A 20177-nucleotide genomic window follows, 5' to 3' on the forward strand; every position below is an offset into this window, starting at 1 on the left:
ACTGCAGCCTCTGAGGAGCAATGATTTAGTCCCACACATTTCATGTTTAAACCTATGTTAGACGTTAAAGTGCAGCTAATCGAGCAGCAGCACGGGCCGTCCTGACACATAATGAACCCAAACCAATAAGTGTTATAACTGCACACACCTGTGTAAATGTGATCCAAGAGCATGCAAACAGATTTGACCGTAAGGATAACATCATTAAATGCTCGAGCCACAAGGGACAGACAGAAAGGAAACAGAAAAACCAGTAAAAGGTGTGTTGGTTTCAGGAAAGTTTATTGCTGTTATTTTTACGTCTTCCTGAGTGAAAAAGGTTTAGACTTTCACTCAATTTCTACCCTGATCTTTGAGGCTTTTGTAGTCACAACAAGTTTAGGACAGAAGTGGGAAATGATGCAATAAAATGAACAATAAAGAGATATGAAGGTGAAAATCATCAAAATGTCCCCTTTGGTTTGAATCAGGAAGTCTACAGTAAACTTGTTGATGTTGTCCCCATCTACTCGACCCATTTTAATCCTGCTTCTGACTTCAGACAAGAACAATGCCCACAGAGCTTCTATTATGTTCATCACAAATATTTCCATGTTTGATTTGATCCTTGTTGCCGATGTGTGATTCTGAGCCGGCGTCTGGCTGTTTGATGTGTGAACAAATGGATGTTTTGTCAGCTTTGATCCTGCTTGCACACGCACTTCATGCGATAATACAGCTTTTAACCTCTCACAATGGCAAACGCTCGAGTCTTCCTCATTTGCATATTGTAATTATTTAGAAGTGAAGCACTTTTGTCTACAGAGGACACCCAGGGTTTGTTGTCGCACTGTGAGGAATATTATATTATATCCACAGTGGGCAGCAACAGGCTTTCACTCATCTTAACAAAGAGGGATCACACTGACCAGCTGATCTCTGTCCTCCACAACATGTTGAATTAGAATGTGTCTTCGGTTACGTTCTCCATGTCATGAATTCATCCATGTTCTTATTGTGATGCAGTCAGGGACTGAATGACACATGTTGACATTTCACCACTTGGTCAGGTGAACAAGAAAACATAACTGTAGTATCTGCAACCCAGATTTATCCCAGAATTCACTGCATGTAACATTAAAGGTGTATTTCATTGATTTACTTCCACACTTCCATACAACTGGAAGACTGATAAGACACATAGTTTTAAAAAGTAGATTCACCTCCTCGTGGTCGTCTGCCTCCTCCACTCAGACTAGTTTCAGGTTACATCCCTGTTTATCCAGAGTCATCTTTGAACCATTTGTGTGAAATTTTGTCATAATTTCTGCATGACATCTTGAGTAATGGCTAAACAGTGTTTTGTGAGGTCACACTGACATTGACCTTTGAACACCAAAATCAAATTACTTTGTTCATGAGTCCAAGTGGATATTTGCACCCAATGTGCAGGGATTCCCTTGGGAAGTTCTCAAGATATTGTATTCACAAGGCCAAAACCGTGTTTTGCGAGGTCACTGTGACCTTGACCTTTGACCTTTTACCACCAAAATCTAATCAGTTCATCTTTAAGGTCCAGGTGAATGTTTGTGCCAGATTTGAGGAAGTTTTGTGAAGGCGTTACATGAGATATCATGTTCACTAGATTGGGACAGACAGACATACGGACGGACAACCTGAAAACATAAAAACCCAAAACCTATATTGTCCTCCACTTTCTTTCTCTGTTTGTTTCTTCCTTCTTCTTGTAGACATCTATTGTTTGTGTTCTGTTTATGACACTATATAACATTTACTCATTTGGCAGGTGCTTTTATCCAAAGCGACTTACAAGTGAAGGACATCAGTACAGCTTCAGTGCAGTAGGAACCTTAGTGTAAATATTAAGTACTATGTCTATTTAATAGGTGCAAGGAGATTGTATTAAAGAAGTGCAACAAAAGTTTATAGTGAGTGCTTGTTAGACACGTGTGTTTCACTGAGCAATTGCTTTCATGCAGAGGATAAAGTGATACGCTCGACAATGTACACTGAACAAAAATATAAATTAATTTGAACACTTTTTTGTTGAGTTGAAATCAAAGATGCACACAGAGACACTGTGATGAGATCCTGAGGCCCATTGTCCTTCCATTCATCCGCCGCCATCGCCTCATGTTGCAGCATCATGTACACAGTTCCCGGAAGCTTCAAACATCCCGGTTCTTGCCTGGCCTGCGTCGTCACCAGACATGGACGTGTTCCACTTCTTGCCAGCCTGTCAGCAACTTCACACAGCTACTGAAGAGGAGCCACGTTCCTACAACCAACAACCTGATCAACTCTGTGTCGCACTGCATGAGGCAAATGGTGGTCATACCAGAAACTGACTGGTTTTCTGATTCACAACCCTCTCCCCACAAAAATACATTTGTTGCTCAGGTCACACAGTGAGTCACACCTGTGCAGTAATCATGCTGTGTAATCAGCATCTTGATATTCCACGTATGGAGGGATGATCTTGAAAAGAAAGAAGCGTTCACTGACACAGATTTTGTCTTAGAGCTTTAATTTCAACTCATGAAAAATGGGAGCAAAGAGGAAAGTGTTGTGTTTATATTTTTGTTCCGTCTATTTATGTGTATCTAATTCTCCATGTAGTTCACACTGACAAACTCTCTCCCTCTCTTTTACTAATTTACCTCTCAGCTTCCTTGCTCTGTGGATTGTCTTGTGCTCTCATCTTTGTTTTTCACGCTCCAGCTCAACCTCCCAGAGCGTCACAGCGTGCCATCATTGTACAGACCAATATCGATTATTTGGAATTAGGGGAATTCTGAGAAGCTGGTTTGTCTCTAATCACTAGTTCTAGGATCATCAGCCACTACAGGAAAGTAAGGAAGCACTGAGACACTGGTAATTGGAGGGAGTTGTATTTTTTGTGTCATTTCCACTATTATAGACCTGCACTCAGGGTTCCCATGCATCTTGGACAACCCGGAAAACAGTTGACCAGTTTTCCAGTCATAGAAAAGACATGGAAAATGAAAGACAAAGTAAAATGTCCTGGAAAATAATTTCAACATTCTCAATAGTAGTAGTAGTATTTTGAATAGGCTGCTACATGCGTGCAGGTTGGATGATTTACAACTGAAGTGGCTGAAACTCCGATTTTTCTTTTTCTTATCTTTAATGCTGTGGCAGATGCCTTTGTTTTTTTACTTCTACTGTGTGGCTCATAAAAGTACCTGCTACTATGAGACTATACATGTGGAATGGTGTAATCTTCCTTTGTGTAGCTTTTAGCTCTTCGTGGGATATTTTGGCAGTTTCCTGACAATGCAGACCTGACCAGAGATCTAATTAGAGAGGGAATTGAAAACACCTTAAAGTTAATACAATGTTTACTGCCTTCTCCAGGTGTTTCAGGTGTATATCACATGAGATAAATATAAAATAAACAGTAGTAAAGGAGACAGTGAAGAGGTCTCTCACTTTTTAAAAAAAAACTATATATCTGTATTCTGCTGTCGTAGTTGTGCTCTTTTTAAAATGCTGGGAGTTAAGAGTACCAGTCTACACCTTACTGACTTCTCTTGAGCCTTCTCTATGAGACATCTTCTCAAGCTGTGTCAGACCTTAACTCTCCTGTTGATTGGACACTCTGGGAAACAAGTGTTTCATTATGATTTCAGTGGCTTGATCAGAGTATTAGCTGAAACAACTTGTCTTGATTATCATGGAAGATGCAGGTCAATTGTGGAATCTACAGCATCATTATCCCAACAGATTTTTAACATTTACCATTTGATTATGGAGATTTTCATGAGCCTTTCAATATCATCTGTTGGAGGGAATGTATGTGGATACTGTCTTTTGCGGTCCGACAGGTTTGTGGTATTGTTGGCCAGCTCTACTGCATATTTGAACAAAGTTGTGTAAAGCCTTTGTGTCTGCAGAAGGAGCTGTATGAAGTCTCATAAATGTCCTCAGGTGATGGTTTGGGTCAGAAGACTATAAGTTTGAAAAGTTAAAAAATCTGGAGGTGTGGAGTAAGAAAGTTATGAGTTTATCAGACCTCTGTAACCAGATCCAAATCTGAACCGTTGGCTATTGATGATTTGTTTTCTCCAAATAAATGGAAAATTCTGTTTCAATGAAGAGAGAGCTTATTATAAAGTAGGCCAGGACTGCTCACACATTACAGCCTTAAATACTGATTGATAAAATATATCCAGGATGAATGAGGTAAGGAGCAGCAGGTCTGACCTATGAGGATACCTTGTCACCAGTGTGGCGTCTAGCCTGAGGCCATAGCAGGTACACCTCTCTCCTGGAAGCTGACCAGGGGAACTGGGCCAAATTCATTAGCATTATCAAAGCCTTTGCCAAAATGGCTGCCTGTCCTGCGTCCCCTGACAAAACACAGAGAAGTAGTCAGAAACACTTAGACGTGACTTTGATCAGAATGTTTTAAAAGTTTAGCTTTCAAAGTTCAGGAACAAAATAGGACTGACTTCAGGGGGATTTCTGGGTAGGCCTATTTGGAGCATCGCTGGTGATTCTGTTTTAAATTTCTCACTTCCTCACTGTAAAGATTTGTATACTGCCTTCCAACAGGGCAAAGACATATTGGAAAAAAAAACACTTTAAATGGAAATAAATTTAAGTTTTTCAATTGCTACTTAGAAACATTTGCGGTTCACTTACCAGTCTTTCAAAGAGCTTCAGCCATTGTTTTACAGCTACTTCTTCAGGGTAGACTGGACGCTATAGTAACTTGGTATAGGAAAGTGATGCAACTGTCTGGCCAGACCTTGGCTAGCTGGTTAGCATGCTAACTTCAGTAGAAACAGAGAACTGATTGAAATGCTGATTAATGCGTTAGCTATGTAGCAAATAGCAAAAACTTACATATAGCACCTTTAACTAATTAGCTTGAGACAAATATTTCGGATGACAGATGTTTTGACTGATCTCTCCTTCACTCATTTAACAACCCTCCCTACAGTATCACAAACCCAACAAGTGACTCCACCTCAACCAACTGCTATATTGTCCTGTAAAAAGAAAAAAAGAACCTTTAGGTCGTCTGTGCAGCAGCTTATTTCGACCCGCAGTCAAATTCTGTTGCTAGGCGACATCTAGTGGTCGTAGTAATGATGACATGAGCAGAGGGAAAAGCGCGGTGACGTAGTATAAAAATAACCCAAATCATGATCTTTTCCTAAACCTAACCAAGCTATGACCGTTATTATAGTAACCCTGGTGATGAAGGTAGGTACACCGCTGTCGGTACAGTCCATGTGTATATTATTGTAACCTGACAACTGAGGTGTGGTACGCCTGCTGCCATAGGAGCAATATTACAGGAAACACTCCTATGGGTCGTATCAGAGGGACCTGTATGGTTGTTCAGGATGGAGAACACTTCTAATGGGCCGTTCTGAATAATAGTAATGTTAATAATACTATTAAGGAAAATAAACCCTTCTCTCATAGAGGATCAAACTCTTTCAGCTTGTGGCTGAACCTTTTATTTCCCTCTTTCTTAAATGTACTCTTCTGTATTATCACCATTATCTGTGGGACTGTTTTAATGAGGGTCAGGGAAAGAGGGGAAGGTGGTGCCATCTTTTAACAAGCAAGCTGATACAGCAGGGAAACCAATGTTAGTAACTCAGCAAGTGTTTTCAGGGGGTGCAACTGTACCTTCTTTATTCCCTTCCTGTTTTTCAGTTTGAATGTCCACTGTGATAATGAGATTGTTTGATGCTGTGTAGAACAGCGTGTTAGCTCAAGGCAAGAGCGAAGAGAACGAGGATCCTCAGCGATAAGAGGTTTAAGGTTTGCAGAAGTCCATTAATCTGAGGTCGGGGGTGTTACAGACAGTTTTCAGACATGTTTGATCTTATTTTAGCCAAAAACAAGTTGAATTAGTTGAAGCAGCTTCTACATGAATCTAAAGCCCTTTTCTTTTCTATCTGCTGCATTTTGGATTTCATACAGAGTTGACGTTTGCATTAATGTTCCTTACTTTGTTCACACTGGACAGCACTAATTTAGGAGAAGACCTACATGCTCATGCAATTATTTCATTTAATTTGCATGCAATTTAATGCTTTGTCGCACAGCTCTCTCTGAATGGAATAAAACTGGCATGAATAGACGAGTACGAGTTGTGTAGTGAACCCTTGATCACCATGATTTAAAAAAAAAGAAAAAAAAGAAAAGTCTTTTAATCTGAGTGTTGGAGTCTTCTTAGCTTTAGTTTATCCAACACCTTTGTAATGGTGTTTCAAGGGTGATTTAGTTACTTTAAAGTTCAAATTGTTTTCACTGAGTTAATATGTGATACATTGTCTGTTTACGAAGGACATGTTCCACTTGCTTTTTGGGTTTGACTGTTAGACATGATGTTGGCCTCTGGGTATGTGAACAGTCATGTACAAACTCAGACTGGATGCACACTGGAGGATTTAACAAAATGTCTGTGAGTACAGACATAATGACAGATTTCACAGATTTTTAATATTTTAGTCGTGAGAAAACACACACACACCAGATGATTCAGTCAAGACACAGATTCACACATTTGGCATTAAACGATTTCAGAGGGGCGACTCCAGGGGCTGGAACCAAAATCTGACCAGTTATCATCAAGTGTGGGAGCAACTTATGCAAAAGTCTTCTCCACAAGATGGACAGTTTGTAGCCTACGCTTACAACAGACTTCCACGTCAATGTATTATCACCTTCATTGATCAATTTTATTAGAAAAAAAAAACAATGAATGAAAGGTTGATGATAATAGGAGAAGTGGAAGATTAATAAATACCTAACACTTCTCATACAATCAACAGCAGAATAAAGAATCACACAGCAGACAACACATATATGCATGAACAATATATACACCACCAGCACTACAAATGTAGTAGTTGATGATCCTCTGGTGATTCAACACCGACTAACTACGGTGACAGTATGATGCACTCACCTGTTTGAATGGCAGTCTGTGAGCTCCTCTATAGTCATAAGTTCAACTGTCTCTTTCTTTGTAAGTTCACAATAGAACCAATGCTCTCCGCCTCTCACTGCTCTCCATCAATAGTTTTTAATATTTCTGAGCTGACTCATAACTCCTAAAGGTGGTGGTCAAAAATAACAGAAGCTGTGCACAGCTCACTCACATTTTATCCATCCCAGCATGCACCTGCAGGCTGGCTGTGGAATTATATTGTGGGTGTGTTTGATTTGAATGTGCTCAACAGGGGCTGCATTAAATCAGTCAAAAATTAAATATTAATGTAGGAGCCCCTATTTACAGCTGCGCAGGTGTAATAATGTCAACCTTAAAAATGTCAATGAATATACATAGATAAAAAGAAATATGGATGTAATTTTGAATGGATCTGATAAAGGATACAGTAAGACCAAATAATGAGGCCACCAGGACTGTGTGCCACAGTGTTGTCTACAGAGCTGATCCTGCAGCTGGGAGCAACCAGTGAGCTGGATTAAAACAAAGATGAACTAAAAGAGGTTTATTTACAACAAATTCACAGACAACAGTTTGTCGATATGAATTCATAAGCCATGGCACACTCTGTATTCTTGACCTAAGCACAGCCTTCGATACTGTTGACCACTTCAGCAGAGGGACAGCCCTTCACTGGTTTGCCTCCTACTTGTCAGACAGGAGTTTTTTCTATAGCCATTGGACATAGTATCTTAGTAGCACCTTGACAGAACTTCTGGCACAAACATTCACTTGGACTCGAGGATGAACTGATTAGTCAAGGTCACAGTGACCTCACAAAACACGGTTTTGGCCTTGTGAACACAATATCTTGAGAACTTCACAAGTGAATGCAAATATCCACTTGGACTCACTAATGAACAAATTAGATTTTGGGGGTCATAGGTTAAATGTCAAGGGCGTGGTGACCTCACAAAACACAAATTTGGCCTTGTGAACGCTATATCTCCGTAACACCTTGACAGAAGTTCTTCAAATTTGGTACAAACGTTCATCTGGACTCAAGGATGAACTGATTAGATTTTGGTGGTCAAAGGTCACAGTGACCTCAGAAAACATTTTTTAGCCATTACTCAAGACTTGCAACTATGACAAAATTTCACACAAGCAGGTGTATTTATTAACACCAAGAGACGAGTAGAAGAAGGACAGACGAGTTTACACGAAAGGTTCATTCCATGCGTGTTTTTCTCAAGAAGCTGTAAAGTCTTATTTGTTTTGTTTGTCTTTCGTCTGCCTACAACATTGCACTGTTCCTTTTTTCTTTTTCACCTGGTTCATATTTTCTATGACTCCGGATAAAAAGGGATGTAACCTGAAACTAGTCTGAGTGGAGGCAGACAACCACGAGGAGGTAAGATGTCCATGTTTTGTTTGATTATAAAGCAGGTCTAGGTTTATATAACAGTTTTTTTTAAATCGCTTTGATGCAGTTCTCACATCAGAAACATCATTCTCACCTCTCTTATTGCATTTCTCAAAACAGTTAATCATTCCCCCACACTAATTAGCATTCATCATCGTATTTGTACAAGCTTCCTTTGGATCCACTCATAGTTCACTACTAAAGATGTTTTCTAATTGTGTTGATGCATTTCTCATCTGACTCCGACAACTCATGAAAACAGTTTGTTCCTCCGTCAGATAGAATGACAGACCTCTCACTCACTCTGATACTGTCCTGCAGCGTCAGTGTTTTCAATCAGATCACTTTAAACTTTCTTCAAATATGCATGAGAGAGCAAGGCCAGTCTCACACACACACACACACACACACACACATATATATATATATATATATATATATATATACACTGTATGTGGTGTGAATTTACTGTACTATAAGTACAGTACAGCATAAGTTTGACTGCATATTTCTCTTTGTCTATTTTCCGATGCATAGTTCCATGTTCATCATTTCGCTGTCCTCGGTTACAAGTTATATTGTGTGAAATTACAGATACAGTTATTTGCACCCAAAATGCAAAGTGCCATTAATCTGCTGCAAAATGAATTGCATTGAAAATATCATACAGCAAAAACATCTAAAAATCAAGTATTTGCACACTTTTTTCAGCTTAGTAATTTTTTGGATACACCATGTTCTAAATCTAATGCTCTTCTGTCTATTGGCTTGTATACATTTCCATACAGTGTTGTCAAGTGACAGGACAGTGATCTGTTGACAGGTTGAAATGTTCACAGTACAATAAACACCAATGCAATGTTGAAACAGAATATAGTTATTTTTCCAACATGTTACTGTTGTAACTGTAGTACAGTTTGTGTCTGAACATTTTTACTTTAACTTATTTTTGCAGTGCTCTTTTTCTGAAGTCAGTCAGGTTTTTATCAAAACATCAAAACATTTGGAGTCTAAGTCTGAAGCTCTGGTGAAAAGGTTTAATTCATTAGTGATGATGTTGAAGTGATTGACTCCTCTCCTGATTGGCTCATTGACCTGTTGTTACTAAAGCTCCAGACTACAGACTGTAGTTTTCATTTTAATAAATGTGGTTGTGGCTCATATAGGGAAACAGCGCTCATCTAACTGATGGTGTGAATGTTTGGTGAAACTACAGTGGCTGTGAGCTATAAACACCTTCTGTAGACTAATGTCACGTCTTGAGAAGGCCAGGTCGAAGTTGGCATTCCTTGATAAATAAAAAAGGAATAATTAACCATTCAGATGAAGCTATCGTCATACCACTGCCAAAGTGTGATTAGTCAGAACTATGCCAAGGGAAGCCAGCTGCCCTCTGGCCTCACACCAACCAAATCATGTTTAACGTCAACACTGAAATTACAGGAGATAAGCGCTAAGCGGCCTCATCGAGAGCAGGAACACCAAGTCCAACTACACAATGAACCGTAGAGCCACCCAGATTCACTTGCTGAGCTTCGCAACATCTTGAGGAAGAAGCTCATGACGCTGCGCTGGGCAGAGTGGCACCGAAGGCGAGGGAAGGAAAGAGCGAGGAAGCGCGCCGCTTTCATCTCAACCCTTTCACCTTCACCAAGAAACTGCTGGGGGACAAGCGCAGCGGCAGCCTCCTTTGCTCAACTGAGGAGGTAAACTCCTTTCTGCATAATACCCTGAGCGACCCAGAGAGAGACCAGGAGCTTGGGCCACAGAGGGCCCTCATAAGCCCACAACCTCCAATAGTGGACTTTGTACTGAGGGAGCCCAGCTGGACATAGGTTCAGGAGGTGGTGAAGGGAGCCAGGACAGCTTCAGCCCCAGGCCCCAGCGATGTTCCATACACAGTGTACAAGCACTGCCCGCAACTCCTTCATCACCTCTGGAAAATCCTCAGGGTGATCTGGCGCAGAGGAAAAGTTGCAGACCAATGGAGATGAGCTGAGGGTGTGTGGATCCCCAAGGAAGAGAACTCTAAGAACATCAGTTAGTTCAGAACCATCTCGCTGCTAAGCGTCGAAGGCAAGATTTTCTTCAGTATCTTGTCACGACGACTAACAGAGTTCCTTCTGAAGAACAGCTACATCGACACCTCTGTTCAGAAGGGCGGGATCCCTGGAGTGCCTGGCTGCTTGGAACACACTGGAGTGGTCACACAACTCATCAGGGAGGCCCATGAAGGAAAAGGAGACCTCACCGTACTATGGCTGGACCTCGCCAACGCGTACAGCTCCATACCTCACAAGCTTGTTGAGCTTGCCCTCGAACGACTTCATGTTCCCAGCAAAGTCACTGACCTTCTTCTGGATTACTACAATAATTTCAGGCTAAGAGTTGCTGTTGGGTCAGGCACATCGGACTGGCATCGGCTTGAGAAAGGAATAATAACAGGCTGCACCATCTCAGTCATCCTTTTCGTCCTCGCCATGAATATGATTGTCAAGTCAGCAGAGGTGGAGTGCATGGGTCCCTTGACAAAATCAGGAGTACGCCCCCAATAAGAGCTTTTATGGACGTCCTGACTGTCACCACCACATCCGTCCCAGGCAGTAGGTGGATTCTCCAAGGCCTAGAGAAGCTCATCACCTGGGCAAGGATGAGCTTTAAGCCAGTAAAATCTAGGTCTCTAGTGCTCAAGAGAGAAAAAGTGGTGGACAAGTTCCGCTTCTCACTGTCTGGAGCCACCATCCAATCCATCACAGAGCAGCCAGTTAAGAGCCTTGGGAAGAACTTTGACTGCAGCCTTAAAGATTCTGCTTCCATCCAGAAGACCAGTAAAGAGCTCGAGGCCTGGCTTACCCGAGTTGACAAATCAGGGCTGCCAGGGAGGTTCAAGGCCTGGATTTATCAGCACTCCATCTTGCCCCGTATCCTGTGGCCCCTGCTGGTGTACTCAGTTCCCATAACAACAGTCGAGGCCATGGAGAGAAAGATCAGCAGCTACCTGCGTAGATGGCTTGGTCTACCACGCAGTCTGAGCAGCTCCGCACTATATGGCACCAGCAACATCCTGCAGCTCCCAATCAGCAGCCTCACTGAAGAGTTCATGGTGACCAGAACACGGGACGCATTGCAGTACAGGGAATCCAGAGATCCAAAGGTGGCATCGGCTGGTATCCAGGTGCGAACAGGCAGGAAATGGAGTGCAGTCGAAGCTCTAGAGGTGGCTGAGTCACGACTGAGGCAGAAGGTGCTGGTGGGGTCCATAGCCACAGGGCACGCAGGCATTGGCTACTTCCAAGCAACCAGGGTTGAAAACACCAAAGGCAAAGAGCAGCAACATCTTGTTCAGTGTCACACCGTGGTGAGGTCAAGTTGGGTTTTTGTCCTGTCTCCATGTTTTGTCTTGTCATTTCCTGTTTTATTTTGAAAAGTAACTCTCCTCTCGTTTCAGGTCACTTGCCCTTCCCCACATGTCACCGGTCTGATTGTTTTCCCTGATTCCCGATTGTGTCCACCTGTTCCCCATTACCTCCATGTGTTCAAATAGTCTGCGTCTCCCTTTGTCTTGTGCCAGTGTGTTCGTCTTCCTCCATGTTTACATGCGTTCACCCCAGCCTTACCACAGTCTTGACCATAGTCGTTTCACGGATTTTTGTCTGATTCCTCCAAGAGAGTGATTGTGCATTGTAAGTTTCATATCTTAGTTTTATTCCATAGTTAATGTTTTCACAGCCTTTTGTTTCCTCCGTGTGGAGCGATCCTTTGTTTGCTTACCTTTTCATAGATTAGTGCCTCCAGTTTTCAGGAGAGTTTTTTGTTGTTTCTATTTCATTTTGCTACTTCTTTTTCCTCCGTAGCGGGAGTGATTTTCTGTTACTGTTAATGTTTTATATAGTCTTTTGGGTTTCCTCCTTTTAGTGGAGCGATTATTATTTTGGTAGTTTTGCAGCCACGCTTCTTCCTTTTTTAAGAAGTGCTTCAGAGGAAAGATTTCATAGCCTGCTTTGTTTTCTCTGTCTTGGAGTTCAGAACCTGTTTCCCTAAATAAAGACTTTTTATTGAAGACTCTGAAAACCCTGCATCTGCGTCCTGCGTTTTAGTCTTGTCATGACATTCAGGAGGAAGTTCGGACAGGTGTGGAGGAAGTGCGAGCTAGCAGGATGGTGGGAATGGGGCAGCAAGGAGCATGGACTAAATGGGAGAATATTCTGCAAAGGAAGATCACCTGGTCTAACATCTGGAAAGCAGACTTCCATCGCATCAGGTTTTTAGTCCAGGCTGTCTATGACGTCCTACCAAGTCCAGCCAACCTCCACGTCTGGGGCAAAACCGAAACACCATCCTGTCCCTGATGTTCAGGATGGGGATCCTTGGAATACCTCCTCAGCAGTTGCCCGAAAGCCCTTGGAGACGGGCGCTATCACTGGCGCCAGGACCAGGTGCTTAGGGCAGTTGCTGACAGCCTAGCCACTGCTATCAACACCATCAAGGGCCCCCACAAGCCAAAGACTGTCATGTTCCACAGAGCTGGAGAGAAGCTCAACACTCAATCACGGGCGAAGTCTGGCCTCCTCACCTCCGCCACTGACTGGCAACTGGAAGTGGACCTTGGCAAACAGCTGAAGTTCCCAGCCAGGATAACATCAACACGACTCCGACCAGACATGATCATCGTGTCAGATTCCACCAAGCAGTTGATCATGTTGGAGCTCACAGTGCCCTGGGAAGAGCGCATGGACGAGGCCAACGAGAGGAAGCGTGCTAAGTACCAGGAGCTGGTGGAAGAGTGCAGGAAGCAGGGCTAGAAAACTTGCTGTGAGCCTCTGGAGATGGGTTGCCAAGGATTTGCAGGGCGTTCACTCAGCAAAGTGTTCGCGCTGCTGGGCCTCATCGGGGAGGCAAAGAGGATCCGCAACAGAAGCTGCAGAGAAAGCCACAAGGTGGCTATGGATCAAGAGGGCAGATCCGTGGGGAATCGCTGCTGGGACACAGGCTGGGGACTGATCAACCCCGGTCGGGTCGCCTGGGCGAGGGTGTCTGATGTTGAAAGACCCGAAACACCCAATGACCCCAGGTTCCATCACTGATATGTCCCAGCGCATCCGCAAGATGTATCTTTCACCATACAACACAGGAGAAGAGGAAGCTTTAAATATTTCCACTGTAAAGCACCATGTAACCCAATTTTCAAAAGGTGCTCTATAAATAAAGTTTACTTGCTTACTTTATCACTTGGGGGAATTTTATTGCTGGTCTCGTTTGAGCAGTTGCATTTTTTTTTTTTTAGCTGGTTAAATTTTTCTGTATATCTGACTAAACTGAGTCACTGAGAATTATCCCATGATNCTCGTTTCAGGTCACTTGCCCTTCCCCACATGTCACCGGTCTGATTGTTTTCCCTGATTCCCGATTGTGTCCACCTGTTCCCCATTACCTCCATGTGTTCAAATAGTCTGCGTCTCCCTTTGTCTTGTGCCAGTGTGTTCGTCTTCCTCCATGTTTACATGCGTTCACCCCAGCCTTACCACAGTCTTGACCATAGTCGTTTCACGGATTTTTGTCTGATTCCTCCAAGAGAGTGATTGTGCATTGTAAGTTTCATATCTTAGTTTTATTCCATAGTTAATGTTTTCACAGCCTTTTGTTTCCTCCGTGTGGAGCGATCCTTTGTTTGCTTACCTTTTCATAGATTAGTGCCTCCAGTTTTCAGGAGAGTTTTTTGTTGTTTCTATTTCATTTTGCTACTTCTTTTTCCTCCGTAGCGGGAGTGATTTTCTGTTACTGTTAATGTTTTATATAGTCTTTTGGGTTTCCTCCTTTTAGTGGAGCGATTATTATTTTGGTAGTTTTGCAGCCACGCTTCTTCCTTTTTTAAGAAGTGCTTCAGAGGAAAGATTTCATAGCCTGCTTTGTTTTCTCTGTCTTGGAGTTCAGAACCTGTTTCCCTAAATAAAGACTTTTTATTGAAGACTCTGAAAACCCTGCATCTGCGTCCTGCGTTTTAGTCTTGTCATGACATTCAGGAGGAAGTTCGGACAGGTGTGGAGGAAGTGCGAGCTAGCAGGATGGTGGGAATGGGGCAGCAAGGAGCATGGACTAAATGGGAGAATATTCTGCAAAGGAAGATCACCTGGTCTAACATCTGGAAAGCAGACTTCCATCGCATCAGGTTTTTAGTCCAGGCTGTCTATGACGTCCTACCAAGTCCAGCCAACCTCCACGTCTGGGGCAAAACCGAAACACCATCCTGTCCCCGATGTTCAGGATGGGGATCCTTGGAATACCTCCTCAGCAGTTGCCCGAAAGCCCTTGGAGACGGGCGCTATCACTGGTGCCACGACCATGTGCTTAGGGCAGCCTAGCCACTGCTATCAACACCATCAAGGGCCCCCACAAGCCAAAGACTGTCATGTTCCACAGAGCTGGAGAGAAGCTCAACACTCAATCACGGGCGAAGTCTGGCCTCCTCACCTCCGCCACTGACTGGCAACTGGAAGTGGACCTTGGCAAACAGCTGAAGTTCCCAGCCAGGATAACATCAACACGACTCCGACCAGACATGATCATCGTGTCAGATTCCACCAAGCAGTTGATCATGTTGGAGCTCACAGTGCCCTGGGAAGAGCGCATGGACGAGGCCAACGAGAGGAAGCGTGCTAAGTACCAGGAGCTGGTGGAAGAGTGCAGGAAGCAGGGCTAGAAAACTCGCTGTGAGCCTCTGGAGATGGGTTGCCAAGGATTTGCAGGGCGTTCACTCAGCAAAGTGTTCGCGCTGCTGGGCCTCATCGGGGAGGCAAAGAGGATCCGCAACAGAAGCCGCAGAGAAAGCCACAAAGTGGCTATGGATCAAGAGGGCAGATCCGTGGGGAAACGCTGCTGGGACACAGGCTGGGGACTGATCAACCCCAGTCGGGTCGCCTGGGCGAGGGTGTCTGATGTTGAAAGACCCGAAACACCCAATGACCCCAGGTTCCATCACTGATATGTCCCAGCGCATCCGCAAGATGTATCTTTCACCATACAACACAGGAGAAGAGGAAGCTTTAAATATTTCCACTGTAAAGCACCATGTAACCCAATTTTCAAAAGGTGCTCTATAAATAAAGTTTACTTGCTTACTTTATCACTTGGGGGAATTTTATTGCTGGTCTCGTTTGAGCAGTTGCATTTTTTTTTTTTTAGCTGGTTAAATTTTTCTGTATATCTGACTAAACTGAGTCACTGAGAATTATCCCATGATTGTAACCGGCCATGGTGTTTGTGGTTCAGCTAAAGCAGCAAAATGACATGTCATGGAATTACTATTCTGTGGGGATGAATAGCAAAAATGAAGCATAAAAACTAGCTCTGCCTGCACTGATCATTGGATTCAGTTCAGTTTTTCCTTTTTCTTAGTCCTTCACAATCTCTGCAGAGTCTGTGAAGACTCTTATATTTGTGATTAATCTGCTGTTGGCTGTTTTCCTCACAACAGCACACACTTCTTTAAAATGCCATTTAGATGCTGTGCAGCAGCTCCTCTGCTCTTCTTTAACATTCACATTTGAAACAGTCAAATTACATTTCTGTGGTTGTGATGCATTCTAATTAAATATGATTTGTCATGTTTGTCGCAGACTCCTGGCTCTTATTGAGGTGTCCTCCTGCCAGTCCGTGACAGACAGTTATTTTTGTTGTAATAAACCGTCACATCTTTTTAAAACATCCCCATCCCATTTTCTGCACCAGTGAAAGTGATGAAAGATGTTTGACAGTGGGTTTTCTCTGAGTTTGTGGGCTTACTGTTGTCAGCAGAGCATGTTTGCTTTTGATTCAGATACAGTTTCTTTGTCATGTGGTCAGCCCTCCATGAGAACTTCTCCTTTTTTTTCTCTCTGGGTGTGTGTTTAATTTTTCTTTTTTTGAGGTGCACTCAGTGACTTTTTTCTAGAGCAATACACATTGTGACAGTACATTATCGAGTACAGCCAGAGGGTCAGAGGCAGCTTTAACTGTTGAAGCGATGATCCCCTGCAGTGGATGGCCCAGATAAAAAAGTTCAATAGCTTGATTAAAAAATATCACCTTGAAGCACAGAACTTTAACATGATAGTGCAGTTTCTATTGTTTCTACCTGAGGAAGGTTGTCATCGTTTTAACACAGCTGAGCTCACACATGCTAAACCATGATGTATGACAGGTCACTGGAGACGACACAGCTAAAGTTCTAAACTCAAACTAAACATTATTACGACCTGATTTTTTTGTTGTTCTTTCTTTTCCTGTGCAATGAGGGATTTTTTTTTGGATTGGATTACTTTAGGTCTTTCCTCCGAATAAATGATGGCTAATTTGGTAAAACTGTCATTTTGTTTACTACAAGTCTGATCCAGGGATGAGGACTCCAGTCACACCCAAGACCCTTCCTATGAAAATCAAGTGTTTCACCTTGTTAACGTCCATATGATGTTTTTTATACAATACAAGACATGATGAGAGAAATAATCATCAACACCATGACTGAGTGTTTCCACCTTGAACTGCAGTGAACCAATGACAGTCTCATAAACACAGATTCAGACAGCCAGGGTTTCATACGTCACAAACCTCAGGAACCAATCCTGTCAACTAGAGGGGACAGGGGGCGGGGCTAAATAAACCTGAAACCTTGTCAGTACAGAGAGAGTGTTAGCATTAGCGCGACCACTAACACTGTGTCAGCCACTGCCAGTTACAAGCTAACAAACAACATAAACAAATAAAAGATGCTAACTGCGCTAACCGGGGCTCAAGGCCTGAGCCAGATGTAAAACTAAATATGAATCTTAGCAGAGGTTTTTTACAGTGTGTGTAAAACATGTCTAAAATTATGTAACTTTTACAAAAACCAAGGGCATATAAGTGTTTCATTTTGATGTATTTATGATGTTGAGCAAGTTTCTGGAGGACAGGAAAAAATCATTTAAAAGTTATGGTGCCACTTACTTTTTTTTTTGTTTGGATATCTTTGGTATCTTTGTAAATCAGTAAGTCTGCTCCAGTAGGATGTTGCAATTGTCTTTTACTTTTACTGAAGCTCATTTCCAGCATATCCAGCCCAGAGACAACTCCTCTGCTGTAGCGTTAACACCACAATTTAGAATTCACTCTCGCTGAAAAGGGGCACCAGTCCTCTGGGAGGACAACAATGATTTACTTCATTGATAAATTTATCAATCTCATATCGTAAGCCATGACTTCTCGATTCAATGGATCTCCAGTCTCTACGTCAAAAGAATACAACAGGACAACAACTGGGTGTAAATAAAAGAGTTTATTAACTAAACTACTATCTACAGAGTAAATGCAAGGTGTAATCATAAAGATGAAAATAATAATGATGAGTTGGTGGGAGAGAATATGTTATGGCTATACACTATGGCTATACAGCTAATGATACTACATCTATGAATTAGGTTTGATGATTAAATATTACTATATTTCGACATCAACCCAGTCACAAGCAGAGTGTTAAGACCGGCCTATGGTGAGTTGCACTGTAGCTGAAGACCCTCGGCTGGAACCCAGGTGGCTGTGGTTGCCGTGGTAACACCCGGAGACGCAGGATCTAGGTGGATTCTCCTGGAGGCCGTGTCCCGTTATCACGATGACGGATTCTGCCGGTGTCTCAGCGGTTCAGCTCTGGTGGAGTTTGCCAGGAGACTTTCTGTCTCGGGCACTCTTGATTTCTGCTCGGCTTCTCTGCAGGCGGTCGTGCAGAGATGTTATCTGCTGGTGTCTCTTGCGGGTTGATGTGAAATAAACTCTAATGCTCTTCACTTTGGCTGGATAACTTTAGAGGAGACTGGCGTTGACCAGATGACTCTAAAGTTGTCAAAAAGCTTCAAAATAGAAAACACGATAAGCTACAAAATTACTCTGAGGCACTTCTGTTGTTTTGGTTCAGTTGGTCTTGACTTGGCTTATAAAAAGAATGTTACTTGGAGCCTGTGGCAAAGAAATAATAAAGGACGCGGCCAAAACGATTAAGTGCAAAAATGGCTATGAGTTTGTGACTAAGAGCTAAGAGTTTACATAGCTACAGAGCTATTGAGCCATGTGTGAATTGTTCACAACTGTTTTATCCCCTGGGGGCTGGCACATGTTTCAGGGGCGTCACATCTTCTCCTGTAGAGTAATTTTCCACTGAACTCTGGAATAGTTTAATTCTAGAATTTACTTATAACCTCGCACATCCGTCTTCCACCATGACCACAAAACATTAAATGAAATAACTTATAAAACTACTTGCACTAATAATGACAGAGAGGAGTAATAGGAGTGTTGATTTCATATTACATCCTTCAAACCTGGAATTAATCATGATACAAGTGGTTAACTGATCAAACAACAATATAAACATTTCCCAAAGCTAATAGTCTATACATGTGGATTACACAGCAGTTCTTTGACTGTAATAATAATAATATGGACATTCTGGATGTCATGTAGTGTGTGTTACCTTGTGTGAAGGATGCTGACAGTATGGTCACATGAAGGACATTGTCTTAAAGTCTACATGTTACATTTCAAACATTCTATGGGATAGAAGTTTGGGATTAAACTATTGCATAGGAACATCTCATGAGTTAGGGAACAGCTAGATATTTAATTTTACATTCTTCCTCAGATCTGTGTCTGTGAAGAGAGTTCTGCTGGTCACTACCCAGGATTGGAATGTGGGTTGTAGTTTATGACTCTTATCTAGAGAGGGACAGAGGAAGGGAGGTTGGTGTGTGTGTTCATGCATGGCACAGAGAGGCCAGGATTCACACCTTAGTGACAATCAGTTATTTTGGTGTCACTTTTTATATAAGAAACAAACAAATATCATTAGACAGAGTCTTATTGTTACAAACAGGAGATTTTGCCTATATTCTCCAGTTGTCTGGTGTCCATTGGTTGATCCTCTGGAGCTGACCCTTTGACCTTTGGTCCGGTTCTGTGTCATTTGGACATGCTAAAAGCATGGTCTGTTTGTGGAAGAGGGGTCCTTTGTCTCTGTTTCCTATCAGTTTGATAGTTTGGTGGAGGAAAGAGTCACAAAGTGTCAATTGTGGGTCCGTAACTCTGCATGTCCTTATAATGAACTTCTTTAATGGCTTCTGACTGATGCCAGGCCAGGTATGTACGCTACACTGCCAACATCCTGATTCCATCTCTCTGTGAAGAAGACACTGATCAAGATGACACCAATTCCTTTACAAAAGGAACTTAACTCTGAATAATATTAGACCATGGAAATCAGAATCACGCTCTTACAATTTAAATGTGAAATCTCCTTATCTTCCTGACACTACATTAATTAATTTGACAAACTGGCGGAAAAAAATCACTCATATATTAACATTATAATCTGTGGAATAGATAACCCATAGCTCTGTGAAGTAAAGCAACACAAGCATGGTACTGATATATAGTTTATATAAGTAGGACACAGCACAAGAAGCTACTTTAAAAAAGTGAACAAATTACATCAAGGTTGAAAACATCCAGAAGGCTCTGAAAGGTCAGGGGGAATAATGGACATAGAATAACCAGGCTATGGGTATCATTGGCAATCTGCTGACCACACACACACACGCACACACGCACACACACACACACACACACACACACACACACACACACACACACACACACACAGTGTTGCTGACAGGGCTGTGTGGTACAGTTGTCTCTAGCTCACTGTGAGCACTGCAGCAGTAAGTCGAAAACTGGAGCCCGGCTGCTGTCGCGCTCACACGTCATTACTAACCAGGCTGGAATTGTTTTAACGAGACAATAATGAGAGCT

The 20177-nt window shown here is 42.5% G+C and overlaps 1 pseudogene; it reads left to right on the forward strand.

Moving 5' to 3' along the window:
• LOC111226151 overlaps positions 1-15299 on the forward strand; it is a 92845-nt pseudogene extending 77546 nt beyond the window's left edge.
• The last annotated feature ends 4878 nt before the right edge of the window (positions 15300-20177 follow it).

The sequence above is a fragment of the Seriola dumerili genome, unplaced genomic scaffold (genome assembly GCF_002260705.1).
Source record: "Seriola dumerili isolate Sdu_G_001 unplaced genomic scaffold, Sdu_1.0 BDQW01000149.1, whole genome shotgun sequence".
Taxonomy (NCBI): domain Eukaryota; kingdom Metazoa; phylum Chordata; class Actinopteri; order Carangiformes; family Carangidae; genus Seriola; species Seriola dumerili.